Here is a 13,921-nt window from a genome sequence, read left to right on the forward strand (position 1 = left end):
ATCTGACACATGCTACAGGCCCCCGTCATTCACTTCTGATCCTCCTCTCCATCACTGATGCTACTGATGGGGGCAGAAGCAGCCTTCGGTAAAGATGGGGGTGAAGTTTTGGTAAACATCAACTGGAACGTTGGGGACTGGGACCATTCTCCTGTTGGGTTATTTAAGGGGCTTTGCCTTGGAGACAGAGTTTGCAACATCTGACCACCCCCCACCTCTCCTGGAAAACCTGTTTCCAAGCTCCATCTGGGCCAACAAATAAATTCTCACGATTCCTCTTCCCACTTTTGTATAAGGTCATGGCTTTTGCCCCCGGCTTTGTAAACACATTCTTCTGATTTTTCTTCTACAATCTTCACTTTTTCTTTCATTTTGTCGATATGATTTTGGAAGCGGTACTTCTTTTCATTAATGAAACTAATGTTAAGCCCTTTGACTGTGTAAGCTCTCTAGAGGTTACTTGGGGCATAAACATTGTAATCTCAGACAGCTCTGGTGATAAGGTTAGAGGTGGAGATTCCCTCTATTCTTTGAGTGGGGACAAACATGCCAACTTCCTTAATGTGTTTATAGATATCACCTGATCCAGCAGAGGATTACAGAATGTCACCATGTGCCACAAAATCAATCTTATGTTTTTCAAGAAATTCTGGAGTTAGCGTCCACGGTGCATCACTGATAATCTCAGCAACATGGTGGCAACGTAACAGGGCATCAGAGCGCTCAATCTCATTCATGACAGTGAAACCTCCATACTGCGCACTGCGAGTAAGTAGGCATTTTGGAAAAATTATTTGGCCTGTATGAGAGTATGAGCATGACCCGAGTGAAAGAGATCGAAAATTCCAACTGCATAAACTCTCACTGGTCTGTAGATTTGTTTTCCAAAATGGGCCTGAACAATGTCAATCTTTCTTGAGGGCCCTCGCACTGGCAGCTTGTTCCATCTGCAAACGCAGCAGGTTCAGTCAATGTTGTATGAGGCTGAGGGTAGGTATGTTCTATTCGACAGGAGCTGGGAGAGGAACGTCAACTTTATTCTTCTCCGCCGATGCTGCCAGACCTGCTGAGTTTTTCCAGGTAATTCTGTTTTTGTTGAGGAAAATTAACAGCCATTTTGTCTCACCCAGTCCTTCTTTTAGTTTTTCCTTATCTGTGTTTTTTATTCAGCAGCTTTTAGCAGGTTGTAACATTTCAGTGTTCCTCCTTCAGTTGCTGTGGGTTCTCTTCCAGCTTTTCAGAGCTGAATCTCAGCTCAACCTCTGACACCATGGGCAGAATTTAGCCCTTGGCTGGTGGGCGGGCCCCACCGGCTCGGCAGCGGGCAGGCAGCCAAACCCCGCCGCCGAAATGGAGCCCGCCGCCATTTTGAGTGGGCAGGCCAATTAAGGCCCGCCCAGCGGCCTGCCCGACAGGAAGCGCTATGCGCTTCCCGTGCAGTTGTGGGGGGGGTGGTGGAATCCCCATCTGTCAAAGTGCACTCTTTCGCGCATGTGCATAAAAGAGCGCACTGCTCCTTGAGGCAAAGTCCTGTCTCAGGGAGTTTAGTGAAAGGTAAGTAAAGTCAAAAAATAGAGACACTTTAAAATTATTAACATGTCCCCCTCATGTGACAATGTCACACGAGATGGGACATGTTGATAACAAACTCATAAAATTTATTAAATTTTTACAAAACGGTAATGAAATTTCATTCCGTCAGTGGATGAAGTTTCGTTAATAATCTACAGGCTGCTGGGGCTCCTGGCCTGCCCGCCAGCCTTAAGGTTGGCCGGGCAGGGCATTTAATTATCTTAATGAGCCTGTCAATGTCCAGTGACAGGTTGGCCGGCGGACAGCTGATTTCGCTGTCCACCTGCCTTCCTTAAGATTTAAATGGCCCGGGATGACGTTGGATGTTCCTCCTGACGTCATCCCATGTCATTTTCCCATCGGCAAGTGGGCCCCGCCCCCAAATCGCCGAGGGGAAAATCCTGGCCCATGTTACAAGCTCAAAGACTACAGTCTTTCTAGTGTAGTGTCGTTATTGAACTATTTGTAAGATGGCTGCCTGCAGGGAGACCCTCACGGCAGAGGTCACATGATGACAGCAAGCCAGATAGGACACGTAGAAATTATTGTATTTCAAAACCCAAACACACTTCATGTTCTGTCACTAAATTACACAAAATTTTCATATCACTTTAGTTGTCTCCTCTTGCACGGTAATCTGCCTGCTCTTGCAGGAACTGTGGTCATCACATCAGGATTAGGAAACATATAATCCCCTCTGAAACCAATGTCTTTCCCTCTGGATATCAAGCTGTCTGCCTGCCATCAGTATTGCTGGCTTGGACCTTTGGATTGCTGGTAGTCAGCTTTGCCTCAGCTCTTACATCTGTTTCATCTATTGCACCATGTCACCATGATACTTTTTGACACATGAAGAATTTCTGTCATACAGTACTCCTTCTGACAACTGCACTGTCATAATGTTCTCCTTCTTGGTGATGACAGTGTACGGTTTGGGGTAAAACGGTATATCCACCTTACTCGTACTCTCTCATCTCAGCTGTACTTCATCACCTGGCATCAAATTAGACTGTTTAGCCCACCGCCCTTCCATGGTCTGCATAAAACTTTGCAGCAACCTTTTTCTCTGCATCATGACCTTGAACCTCCTGATCAACACTGATGTCCCTGATCACTGGCATCTTGCTGCATATTTTGCAACCAAATAGCAGCTGAGCTGGGCTCTTTCCCTCTGCCACAAGGGACTCCCTGCAGCCATCTTACAAACAGTCCAATAAAGACACTACACTGGAAAGACTGTAGTCTTTGAGTTTGTAACATGGTGTCAGAAGTGGAGCTAAGATAAAACATGAAAGACAAGCCACAGCTACTGAAGGAGGAACACTGAAATGTTCACATATGCATGGTCACCTGTGACGGCAACACCTTCTTCATTCTATGCCTTCAGTCTGAACAACTCTTATCCGTTTCTGTAAGGATTGGTTTTGTCGTTCCACTTCCCCATTTGCTTGTGGCCATTTACATGTTGCTCTGTGATGGTGAATGCCTGTGACTTGCATGTAATCTGCAAAGGTCTTTGAAATGGAATGTGGCCCATTATCTGAATACAGCGTGACTGGTAGACTGGTGTCACTGCAGACACCGTTTCTTCACTGTTGTAAACTTCACAACATACTCAGAGTAATGGCTGTAGTATGCAACAAGGCTGTGTCCATATGCAGCAAGACCTGGACAATATTCAGGGCTTGGGCTGAAAAGTGGCAAGTAACATTCGCGCCACACAAGTGTCAGGCAATGACCATCTCCAACAAGGGAGAATCTAACCATCGCCCCCTGACATTCAATGGCATTACCATCACTGAATCCCCCACTAGCAACATCCTGGGGAGTTACCATTGACCAGAAACTGAACTGGACTAGCCATATAAATACTGTAGCTACAAGAGCAGGTCAGAGGCTAGGAATCCTGCGGTGAGTAACTCACCTCCTGACTCCCCAAAGCCTGTCCACCATCTGCAAGTCAGGAGTGTGATGGAATACTCCCCACTTGCCTGGATGAGTGCAGCTCCAACAACACTCAAGAAGCTTGATGCCATCCACGACAAAGCAGCCTGTTTGATTGGCACCACATCCACAAACATTCACTCCCTCCACCACCGACACACAGCAGCAGCAGTGTGTACCATCTACAATTGCACTGCAGGGACTCATCAGCTTCCTTAGACAGCACCTTCCAAACACACAACGCCTACCATTTTTTTATTCGTTCATGCGATGTGGGCATCGCTGGCTCGGCCAGCATTTATTGCCCATCCCCAATTGCACTTGTTCAGACAGCATTTAAGAGTCAACCACATTGCTGTGGGTCTGGAGTCACATCTAGGCCAGACCAGGTAAGGACGGCAGACTTTCTTCCCTAATGGACATTAGTGAACCAGATGGTTTTTTTTTAGAAGGGCAAGGGCAGCAGACACATGGGAACACCTGGAAGCTCACCCCCAAACCACACACCATCCTGACTTGGAACTAAATCGCCGTTCCTTCATTGTTGCTGGGTCAAAATCCTGGAACTCCCTCCCTAACAGCACCCTAACATGGTGTACCTACACCACATAGACTTCAGCAGTTCAAGAAGGCAATTCACCAGCCCTTCCTTAAAGGCAATTAATGATGGGAAATAAATCTTGGCCTAGTCAGCAACGCTTACATCCCATGAATGAATAGAAAAAAACACACAAATCACATAAACTACACATGCACACAAATAAACTACTATTTGTGTGTAATAGATGCATAAACAACCAGAAATATTATCATGCAGAAACTTATATAGGTACACATTTACATGTACACGTAGAAACATTCCCACATCTACAGGAAAAATATACATATAACACGTACTCAAACAAATATGTACACATATGCAAACATTAACACATTTAGAAATGATATAAACAAAGAAGTAAAAGTACACACATACATATGTAAGAATAACAGACACAGACATCCATCCATATGCACTTGAGGTCCAGATAACTACCACAGATATCTGAGGATGTCCATCACAGCAAATCCCTTGTGGTGTTAGACATTATGGTGACCCTGAGGTAGAGCGCCACTATGTGAACCCTGCAATCAGTGGCATGTAAAGCAGGCTCCAGTCTGATGATTATATTAATTGCTCTTCATTCCTCTAACCCTGCTCCTATGTCTTCAGATAACAGCATTCCCCCCACTCCCACACCTGACCACTCACCAGGGCAGCTCATTTATCCTGCTTCCCACTAGACGTCAGCACATGCCCACACAGTATCGAAGAGCAGGGAGTAGGGGCCGGATATTATGATCTTCCTGCTAATCCCTAGAGGGGGCACCTTTTCTAACGATTAATATTAATTATCTCTGCTAAGGCTGCATTTGAAAACAAACTACAAGAGATCTTTAGAAAAGAATCGCAACGGAGAAGAAACTGTGAAGGATAGTTCATGCTTTTAACTGTTTAAAATGAGAACTACCTGTCATGTCAGGATATGCTTGGCCAATGCACTTCAATCCAACATACAGCCTTCCAGCTGGTGTGGTGGTAATGTCACTGGACTAGTAATCCAGAGGTCCATATTAATGCTCCCGGGAAAGAGGTTCCAATCCCATCGCAGCTGGTGGAATTTAAATTCAATTGATTTATAAAAATCTGGAACACAAAGTAATTGAAACCAGTGGTGCCATGAAACTATCATTGATTGCTGCAATGAATGGTTCACTAATGCCTTTAGGGAAGGCAATCTGCTGTCTGGCCTGAGCAATGTGGATGACTGTAACTGCCCTCTAAAATGTTTCAGCCAGCCACTCAATTGTACCAACCTGCTGCAGAAAAGACAAAAATGAATGAAACAGGATGGATCACTTGGCATCAACTTGGGGATCAGCAAATTCCTTGAGTTTCCTTCCTAACAGCACTGTGGATGTACATCAGATGGACTGCAGCAGTTCAAGAAGGGCCTTCTCAAGGGCAATTAGGGATGAGCAACAAATGCTGGCCTTGCCCGCGATGCCCACATCCCATTAAAGAGTAAAAAAATGTAAGTCAAGACATGGAAGGTCCCAGTAAAATACTGAGTTCACTGATCTCAGGCAGCATATTGGTGGAGGTATTATAATTGATGTCAGCGTCCCTGAGTTAGGAAGGAAATTGGCCAGGGTTCCTGCCACTGATTACCCCCCATGGACTCTTGCAAGAGGCTCATGTGCGTGGATGTCATGATGTGGGATTGGATCCATGTATAGCCAAGTACCCTGCTTACTTAAAGGTACACAAAGTATTAGAAAGTGACTAATGTCTAAGGAGTTGCATCACAAGAAGGAATCAATTGGGCAAGTGAATTTTCTAATCACAGTTGCCTGTTTTTCACCTGAGAAATGGGCAACCAGCAGAGAAAAATTATGTTGATACTTTGGATATGCATTTGCCTGACTCATTCAATTTTCAGACAGGCTTTTACATGGACAATCAAGACTCCTAGCCAAAAGGGGCAGCAGGCTTAATAAATATGCAAAACTGTGTGTTAAACTGGTTATAGGCCACAAATTGCAATTTTATTATACACTTGGGTGGAGCCTGTGCCATGTATGCTGATGCCAGTTGTACTGAGTGTTAACTAATCCTAATCAGTGGTTGTTAAAAAGATTTGTTATCAGCTAATTTTGTGCTATTGGCAATGACAGTCCAGTCCCATTATTCAACCTTGTCCTGCTTCACCTTTCTGCAGCTTTTGACACTATCAATGGCACCATCATGTCCCAAATCCTCTTCTCCTTTGTCTACTTGCTCTTTTTCAATTGTAACCAAAGCTTCTTTAGCAAATAATTTTTCTTCAAATCTGCATTATCACAAAAAACTGCCTACTTTGAACTTTGTGACAGGGTTTCTTAACACCCCTGCCATCTCCCATTGAAGCCTCATTCATGCCTTCATCGCCTTCAGATTTGATTTCTCGCTGCAAGCCTGCCAAGCTCCACCATGTTCATACGAAAATCTGCTACCCATATTCAGACCAAGTCCCTCTTGCCCATCACTCCTGTTGTTTCTGACTTACATTACTTTCTGGTATGGCAATGTTACAACTTTAAACTTCTTGCTCCTGGCTTTGCCCTACCTTATCTCTACTTCTTTCTCCGATCCTACAACTCTCGATCTCAAACTCTCCATTCCTCTGACTCCAGCCACTTGCACATCCCTTCTCTTGTTTGTCCATTCATTGGTGGCTGGCTCCACTTTCTGAAATTTTCACTTTAAACCCCTCCACTTTCTTCTCTTTTTTACAATCCCCCTTTAAATCAAACCCCTTGACCCAGGTTTTGGCTACCCTTTATGCCAACTATTTTTCTCAAGCCTCTATGAAATACCCTGGCACATCTATCTCCAGTAAAGATGAAATATAGATGCCAGTTGTTTCCTTTGATACAATTGATGGCAAATGGTGGGTGCTGGCTTTCCAGCTCTCATGCCTGCTGATCTCCTTGGTATGTATTATTTCAACATTTCACTTAAAGCAAGCATTCTTCCCTCACCTTGAGGATATTCCTAGAAGTTATATGGAGACTGGCCTTTGTCTCTTTTCCCTCTACTTTGCTCATGAGAAATAGGATGCCCTGGGTACAAAATGAAGGAAAGTCAATGCTATTCCCTCTGGAGGTAATTCTGTGGTTTTTGCAGGGAGTGCATCTCAGAATATTGTGGTGATCACGCTCCTGATTTTCTAACCAAAAGGATAAAGCTGTGTATTCCTAATTTTCTAATATATGCATCCTCCTTGTGGTGGCCGCTTCATGAAATCCATCTTATATTCACTAAAGCCTGATCTTTGTTGTGATACACTAGTCATTACATCTCATACACTCCAATTATTATGTCATTTGGCCATGTCATTCATGCATAACTGTAATAAAAATATTAAATGTGTTTGTTGATGAAAGATAGGAAACTGGAACTCCGTAAGCTGCAGTCTATAATTTAGAATTACAGTGTAAAGAATACCAGTAGAATTGTGAGGCAAACAATGGTTATATAAACTTTACAAAGCCAAAAGATGGTGCTAACATTCTTGTGAAAACAATATTTATAACCATTAAGAGCTGGATTTTCACTGTCACTGCTTGGATGGTGGGAGGAGGGATTGTCAAAGCCTGCCTGAACTTCAACTTTGTGAAATTTGAGACACAGAGTTGCTTAATAATTTTCTTTAGGCTGTGATTAGTTGGCGTCAGTGTTTTATTTAAGGGCCTCTCCTTTATTCCGCACTAGCGTACTGATGGTTCCTCTAATTAAACATGCATATCAGCATGATATATGGTGACACTAATCCCAAAGTGAAGCTAAAGTAGGCAATGTTCCTGTGCTGAGACAGAACAGTTGATTCACAATGCATGAGGAAATTCTCAGCAAAATATATCACTCCAGAATTCTTGAGCTGGGACTATATTAGGGAAGCAATGGCTAACAGAGCCATGTAATTTGTCGCAGTTGGCAGAAAGAATAACCTTAGACAGACATCCATTATTTTGAGTGGGAATGCCAGTGTATTTTGAAGAGAAGAATCCTGAAGGGAGGATGCCCAAGTGATTTGTTGAAGTGCTGAAGCCAATCCAGAGGAGGAGGGTGTTGATGACTATCACAGAGTTGGTGACCCCACTTTACACTGAAGTGTTATTATACAGTTCAGGAATGTAAAATGAACATACCTTTCACTCCATTGCTGATCCAAGGAGGGACACTTAACAACAATGTCAGGCAAATTATCAGTGGTCACAACAGTCTGTGTGGGATTTAACTGTGAATAAGAAGACAGCACTCATTCACCTAGTTACAAAACTACTTCCAAATCAAACCAGCTAGAAGCTATGTACCCATTTATAGATGAATTAATGTAGATCAAACCCCACAGTTCAACACAACACAACTATTTCAATTCTTTCTATTAAAATCCACAAGCTCCATAATTCAATATAACTGTTACTGTCCTTCTCCATTTCATTTCTTAACATACCACTGGCTTCTGTTTGTAAAAGTTAGATTAAACAATATTTTAAATGAAACAGGTCTAATATGGTGACCTGTTCAGAACTAATTCAGTAGATCATTTCTATAATGCCATATCTTACCAGAATTTTTCTACCTTTGCAATGATTATTTTCCCTTGGCCATGTTTCATTTTGTTGTTTCCGAGCAAGTGTCTTTATGTAATTTTGACTTTGTTCAATAAAGTGAGCGAAAGTGGATTAGCAGCTCATTTTACTTTTCTCCTGAGTTCTATTTCTGTTGACTTGGGTGGAAATAGAAATCATGGAAGAAGTAGAGCGGGATGCCAACTCAGTATCCCATGCTTTCTTGTGTCACACAAAGTCAGAATTACCCACTCTGTGCTGTGTTTTTTTTCTGAGAGGTTAGCTCACCAATAGCATTCTACATAGACAAACTATCATATTCCAACGGCAAGGAGGTCTTTTATCCTGAAGTGCCATGACAACTGAAATCCTCAACTTGGTGAACATGTCTGCTTTAGAAAATAAAAAGATCAGAATTCGGTGTTTTGTCTTTTGTGGGCTGAGGCCCTGGACTATGGTGCTGTATTGGGAATTCCCTTGAGGATTCTCCCCATTGGCTGCCGCAGCTTTGGTGGGTGATTGACAGGAACCCCGGACAGATGTGTAAGTGGGGTTTCTGGCAATCTTCTACTTAAGCGGATGATCGGGAGAACCTCTGAGACAATTAAACTCCCCTAATGTTCACTAATTTTTGTCTATCTTTCTCTGTGTCTGTCTCTTAGGCAGTGGTAGTTAGGTTGCAGAATGAACCACAGCAACGGCAGCTCAGGTTCAGAGCCCTGTAACAGGAAAACCAGGGATTGATCTGTGGCAGGGAATCCCAATGAGGGACCAAACCGTTTCCTTTAAAAAAAGGTTTTCAGCTCCAGCATAAGTAAAAGTGCCAAAATGAAAGCAAAATACTGCAGATGCTGGATTACTGAAACAAAAACAGAAAATTCTGGAAAAACTCAGCAGGTCTCTCAGCATCTGTGGAGGGGGAAACAGAGCTAATGGGCAGAATTTTACGCTCGGCATGCGGGCGCGCACCCGACACGCCTGAGCATAAAATAATGCGCGATAACTTCGGGTGTGTGTCCTGACGTCATCGCGCACTCGTGTGACATTTCGTTCGGCGGCTGCGCACCGCAGTTGGCTGCGCGCTGGCCGATAATTAAAAGGCCTATTAAGGCCATTAACATGCTAATTAAATTCAAATTTATGCTGCCCGTCCAACCTTACCATTGGCGGGCAATGAGGATGAGGTTTCCTAAAGCAAATAAACATTAAATTAAAACTTTATTTTGAAATTAAAAATATGTCCCATCTCATGTGACGGAGTCACACGAGGGGACATGTTTTATTACATTTTTACTGTCTTTATTAATACTTTATAAAAGTGCTTCAATCTCCCTGAGGCAGCTCTGTGCCTGAGGGAAATTGAAGCGCTGTTTCGTGCGCGTGCGTGAACTGCGTGACAGGCCCGCTCTCCCTCCTGCCCCCACCCGCACAGGCAGCGCTCAGCCCCGCCGCTTGCGATCCATGCAGGGCAGGCCTTAATTGGCCCGCCCGCGTGAAATCACGGAGTGGAGCCGATCGCGGGCGGCGGCACCGAGCACCCCCCCCCCCAAGGACAAAATCCCGCCCAATGTTTCGAGTCTGTATGACTGAAGAAGCTCCGAAGAAGAGTCACACAGACTCGAGACGTCAACTCTGTTTCTCTCTCCACAGATGCTGTCAGGCCAGCATTTTCTGTTTTTGTTTCAGTAAAAGTGCCAAACTCAGCAGTATTAAATAAGCACCTAAAATAAAAATACAACGTTAACTTCATAAATAATCATGGGACTATCCAGCAAGAGAGGGAGGTGTGCAGCATCCTTTCAGTCTAGTGTCAAGGCCTCATGAACTGCAACACTATTTTATTCAGCAAAAATGCTGGAAAAACTCAGCAGGTCTGGCAGCAACTGTGGAGAGAGAAATAGAGTTAACGTTTTGAGTCCATATGACCCTTCTTCAGACCCTTCTAACAAATTTTATTCATTAAGTTTTATTTTGTTGGTTAATTGTAAGTTTGCATTGCAGAATATTACTGAAATATTTACTAATTTCTGCTTCAATAAGGACTGTTTTATCCAATTAAAGATGATTTTTAATGTTTTTTCTAACAGTTGCTAATTTGTTTTATCCCATTTACAAGTATTCAGAAACTTAGGTAAATTTACAGTCTAGACTTGGTGCCAGGTTTGGTGAGGTTCTGGAGGTCTATCAGCATCTGCGGGATCATAAAAGTCAGATCAGTGCATGCATGAGGTGTTCTCTTTTTGGAAGGAGATGGGCTTGATCCAGTATTTTTAATTAATTTTTTGTGATTATCTTATTATACTCGATTAAAACTTTATATGGCTAATCTTTATAAAGTATCGTTTTGTTTTGGGCCTGCTGGGGAGCCTTCAGCTTCCTTCACCTGTTCAAAATAGAGATGAAGCTGCCATAGCTCCGCCTTCCCCCAGGTGCTGAGTTCTGTCACCGGACAGAGTGCTAGGATCTGAGAAAAAGGGGCTGAGTGCTGGGAATGAACACAAAAAACTCAGCACTCGCAAACGAATGCTCAGAGACTGAGCACTAGGGTTTGAATAATAGTGTCCAGGGTGTAATATATTGCACTCATGTGGCCATCAAAGGACCAGCAGGTGAGCCCAGAGCTTTCGTAAACAGAAAGGGGTCCCACTCAATGAATATTCAGATCGTCTGTGACCATAGGACACAGATTCTCCAAGTTTGTGCCCGTTACCCTGGGAGCTCACACGATTCTTACATCTTGCAGCAGCCACAGATACCAAGGCTGTTTGAGGTTTCTCCACGTGTGGATGGATGGCTCCTGGGTAACACGTGCTATCCTTTGAAGAGGTGGCTGATGACCCCACTCCACCACCCAAGAACTGAGGCCGAGGAAAGATACAACAGGAGTCATGCCTCCACAAGGGTGGTGGTAGAGAGGACTATCGGGCTGCTGAAGATGCACTTCAGATGCCTGGACCAATCAGGGGGATCATTGCAGTATCCTCCACAGAGCGTCCTCCTCATAGCCATCGCATGCTGCATCCTGCACAACCTGGCTCTGTCAAGGGGGGACCCACTGGAGGCTGAGGAAAGCAAGACAGCTCCACAGGCCAGGGAGGATGACTCAAGTGATGGCCCAGAGGAAGAGCCTGGGGAGGAGCAAGGTGAAGAACTCGAGGCAGAGGACAGGAACCCTCATTGAACTAGGGACACCAGGGATGCTTTGATCCAGATCCTGCTAGGCATCCAAGACATCGATGCCTTGTCAAGCCAATGACACTGTCTCCTTTGATAACAATCAATAAATGAGAACTCAACACATTACGCCAGCACCACACCACGCCACACTTTTACACCGGTGCTGCATCTGACACTTATTCAAACTATCCAGCCAACTCAATCCATTTAAGTCAAATAAATGTTTATGGTTCTTAACATGAACAAGCAAAGAACAAAGAGTCCATCCCTAACACAAGCGTTAAAAAAATGCAAAAAATATCACCTGGGAAATGCTCCTGCTGTGCTCAAGGTGCCTTCAACTTACGTCTGTGGGTGCTGCGTCTTGGTGTCCCCCCTCCCCCTCTTGCTGACAGTGGTGTTGGAGGCAGTCTGCTGACTCTGCTGTCCTGGTGGCCCTGATGACCTTGGTGGTCGTCCTCTGGCGGCTGGAGCCTGAGCGAGCTCCGCCTGGGAGGCTGGGCCCATCCCCATAACTGGGCACTCCTCAGTTGTCGCAGCAGCATCAGATGCAGTGGCCATTGGCAGAGGGGTGGAGGAGTTGGCGCCCACAGAGATGACTGGAAGTTTGTCTGCCAACGTGGCGTGGGTTTGCAGCTCTCTGCTCACCATTAATGGATGTGGACCCAGGAGACTATGTCCTCCTGAGGTCATTACCTGTGTGAGGGTTTGCAGGTCTGCGTACAACCCCAGGAACCCCTGAGTCTGCTCCTGAAGCTGCCTCAGCCTGAGAGTCGTCAGTCTCTCAATGGAGGAAGCTGTGCACTCGGTGTTAAGGATGAATGCAGAACTCATGCTCCGCATGGACTCCTCAATGACGGACAGCATGGCACGCAGACCCTCATGGATCTCTGCCAGTTCTCCCCATGCATCCCACTGGACATCCAGCATCTGTTGCCTCTTGGACGATTCTAGAGGCTCATCATCTACCTCAATGCAGAATGGTCCTGGTCTCCAGCTGTGCTCCCACTGTCGCCCCCCTGGGACCTCTCTGTCTCTGCCAGCTCCTCAAGCCAGTATGATGTGCCCTCATCGCTATGCATTACCTACGGAACCGAATACCTAACGCCCACCGACATGCGAGTATCTGCGCTGGTGCCCAGTTCAGAGAGACAGCGTGACACTGGTGCAGATGTACTGTTTTCATCGGAGCTCAATGAGGGGTCCTCAGGGTCGCCGTCACCTCCTGTGGATGGCACATCTGCAGGGGGAAGGCAAAAAATCAGTACATTCAATCATCATAGTCACTATACGTACTAGGCGGGCTGAGGAGACAGTAGAGAGCTGCTGCATGTTGCCATCTGCATTGCAGCTTCAATGGGCTCTCTGGCTACGACAGTTCAGTTTCTGATGAGAGAAGCCCGTTATGTTCCCAGTACCCACCACACACGCATCTGTCACCTCCACTCTTACCTTCATCCGAGCACCCTGCCTCACCGTGGCCGGAGGAGTGAACTGGCTGGTGAGATTCCAGTTCCAGTGCTTCACTCCTGTGCTTCGTGAGGATGCAGAGATTTGGCACCCCTCCATCCATTCTGCGGCGCTCCGCAGCGTTATGACTGCTCTTCCCCTGACAGGGAAAAATAGCCTCATTATTGCTCCGTCTTCCTGAAGGTCCTTTCCTGGTTCCTACCCGCCCTCCCACCCGGACATTAGGCTGGCCATGTCACTGTGGCACATCTCACCCTGCAATGCACTGAGGCCAGTCATGCTGACATCCCAGCCTTGTCAGGGCAGGCTTAAATGCCAGTTGGCAAACACACTCTTAGACACCTGAATGTTCGGAGCAACGAGCACCCAACTAAAGTTCTCTGCACATGCCATCTCCGCACTTACCCTTGCTGACCGCAGCAGATCATTGAGTCTTTTGAGGCACTGAAGCCACGTATGGCACACCATGTCGTGCCTACTGACCTGGGCGGCGACCTCTGTCCAGGCCTTCTTGGTCAGGTGGGACGGCCTTCTCTTGCTATCCCTGGGCATTAAAATGTGCCGCTTGGCACTGACCTCCTCCACCGGCACTCCCAGGCAC

At 45.4% G+C, this 13,921-nt stretch overlaps 1 pseudogene; it reads right to left on the reverse strand.

Moving 5' to 3' along the window:
• Nucleotides 1-29: 29 nt before the first annotated feature.
• LOC144680418 (choline-phosphate cytidylyltransferase B pseudogene) lies at nucleotides 30-13,423 on the reverse strand (annotated as a pseudogene).
• Between the last annotated feature and the right edge of the window lie 498 nt (nucleotides 13,424-13,921).

Source organism: Cetorhinus maximus, chromosome 5 (genome assembly GCF_964194155.1).
Source record: "Cetorhinus maximus chromosome 5, sCetMax3.hap1.1, whole genome shotgun sequence".
Lineage (NCBI taxonomy): Eukaryota > Metazoa > Chordata > Chondrichthyes > Lamniformes > Cetorhinidae > Cetorhinus > Cetorhinus maximus.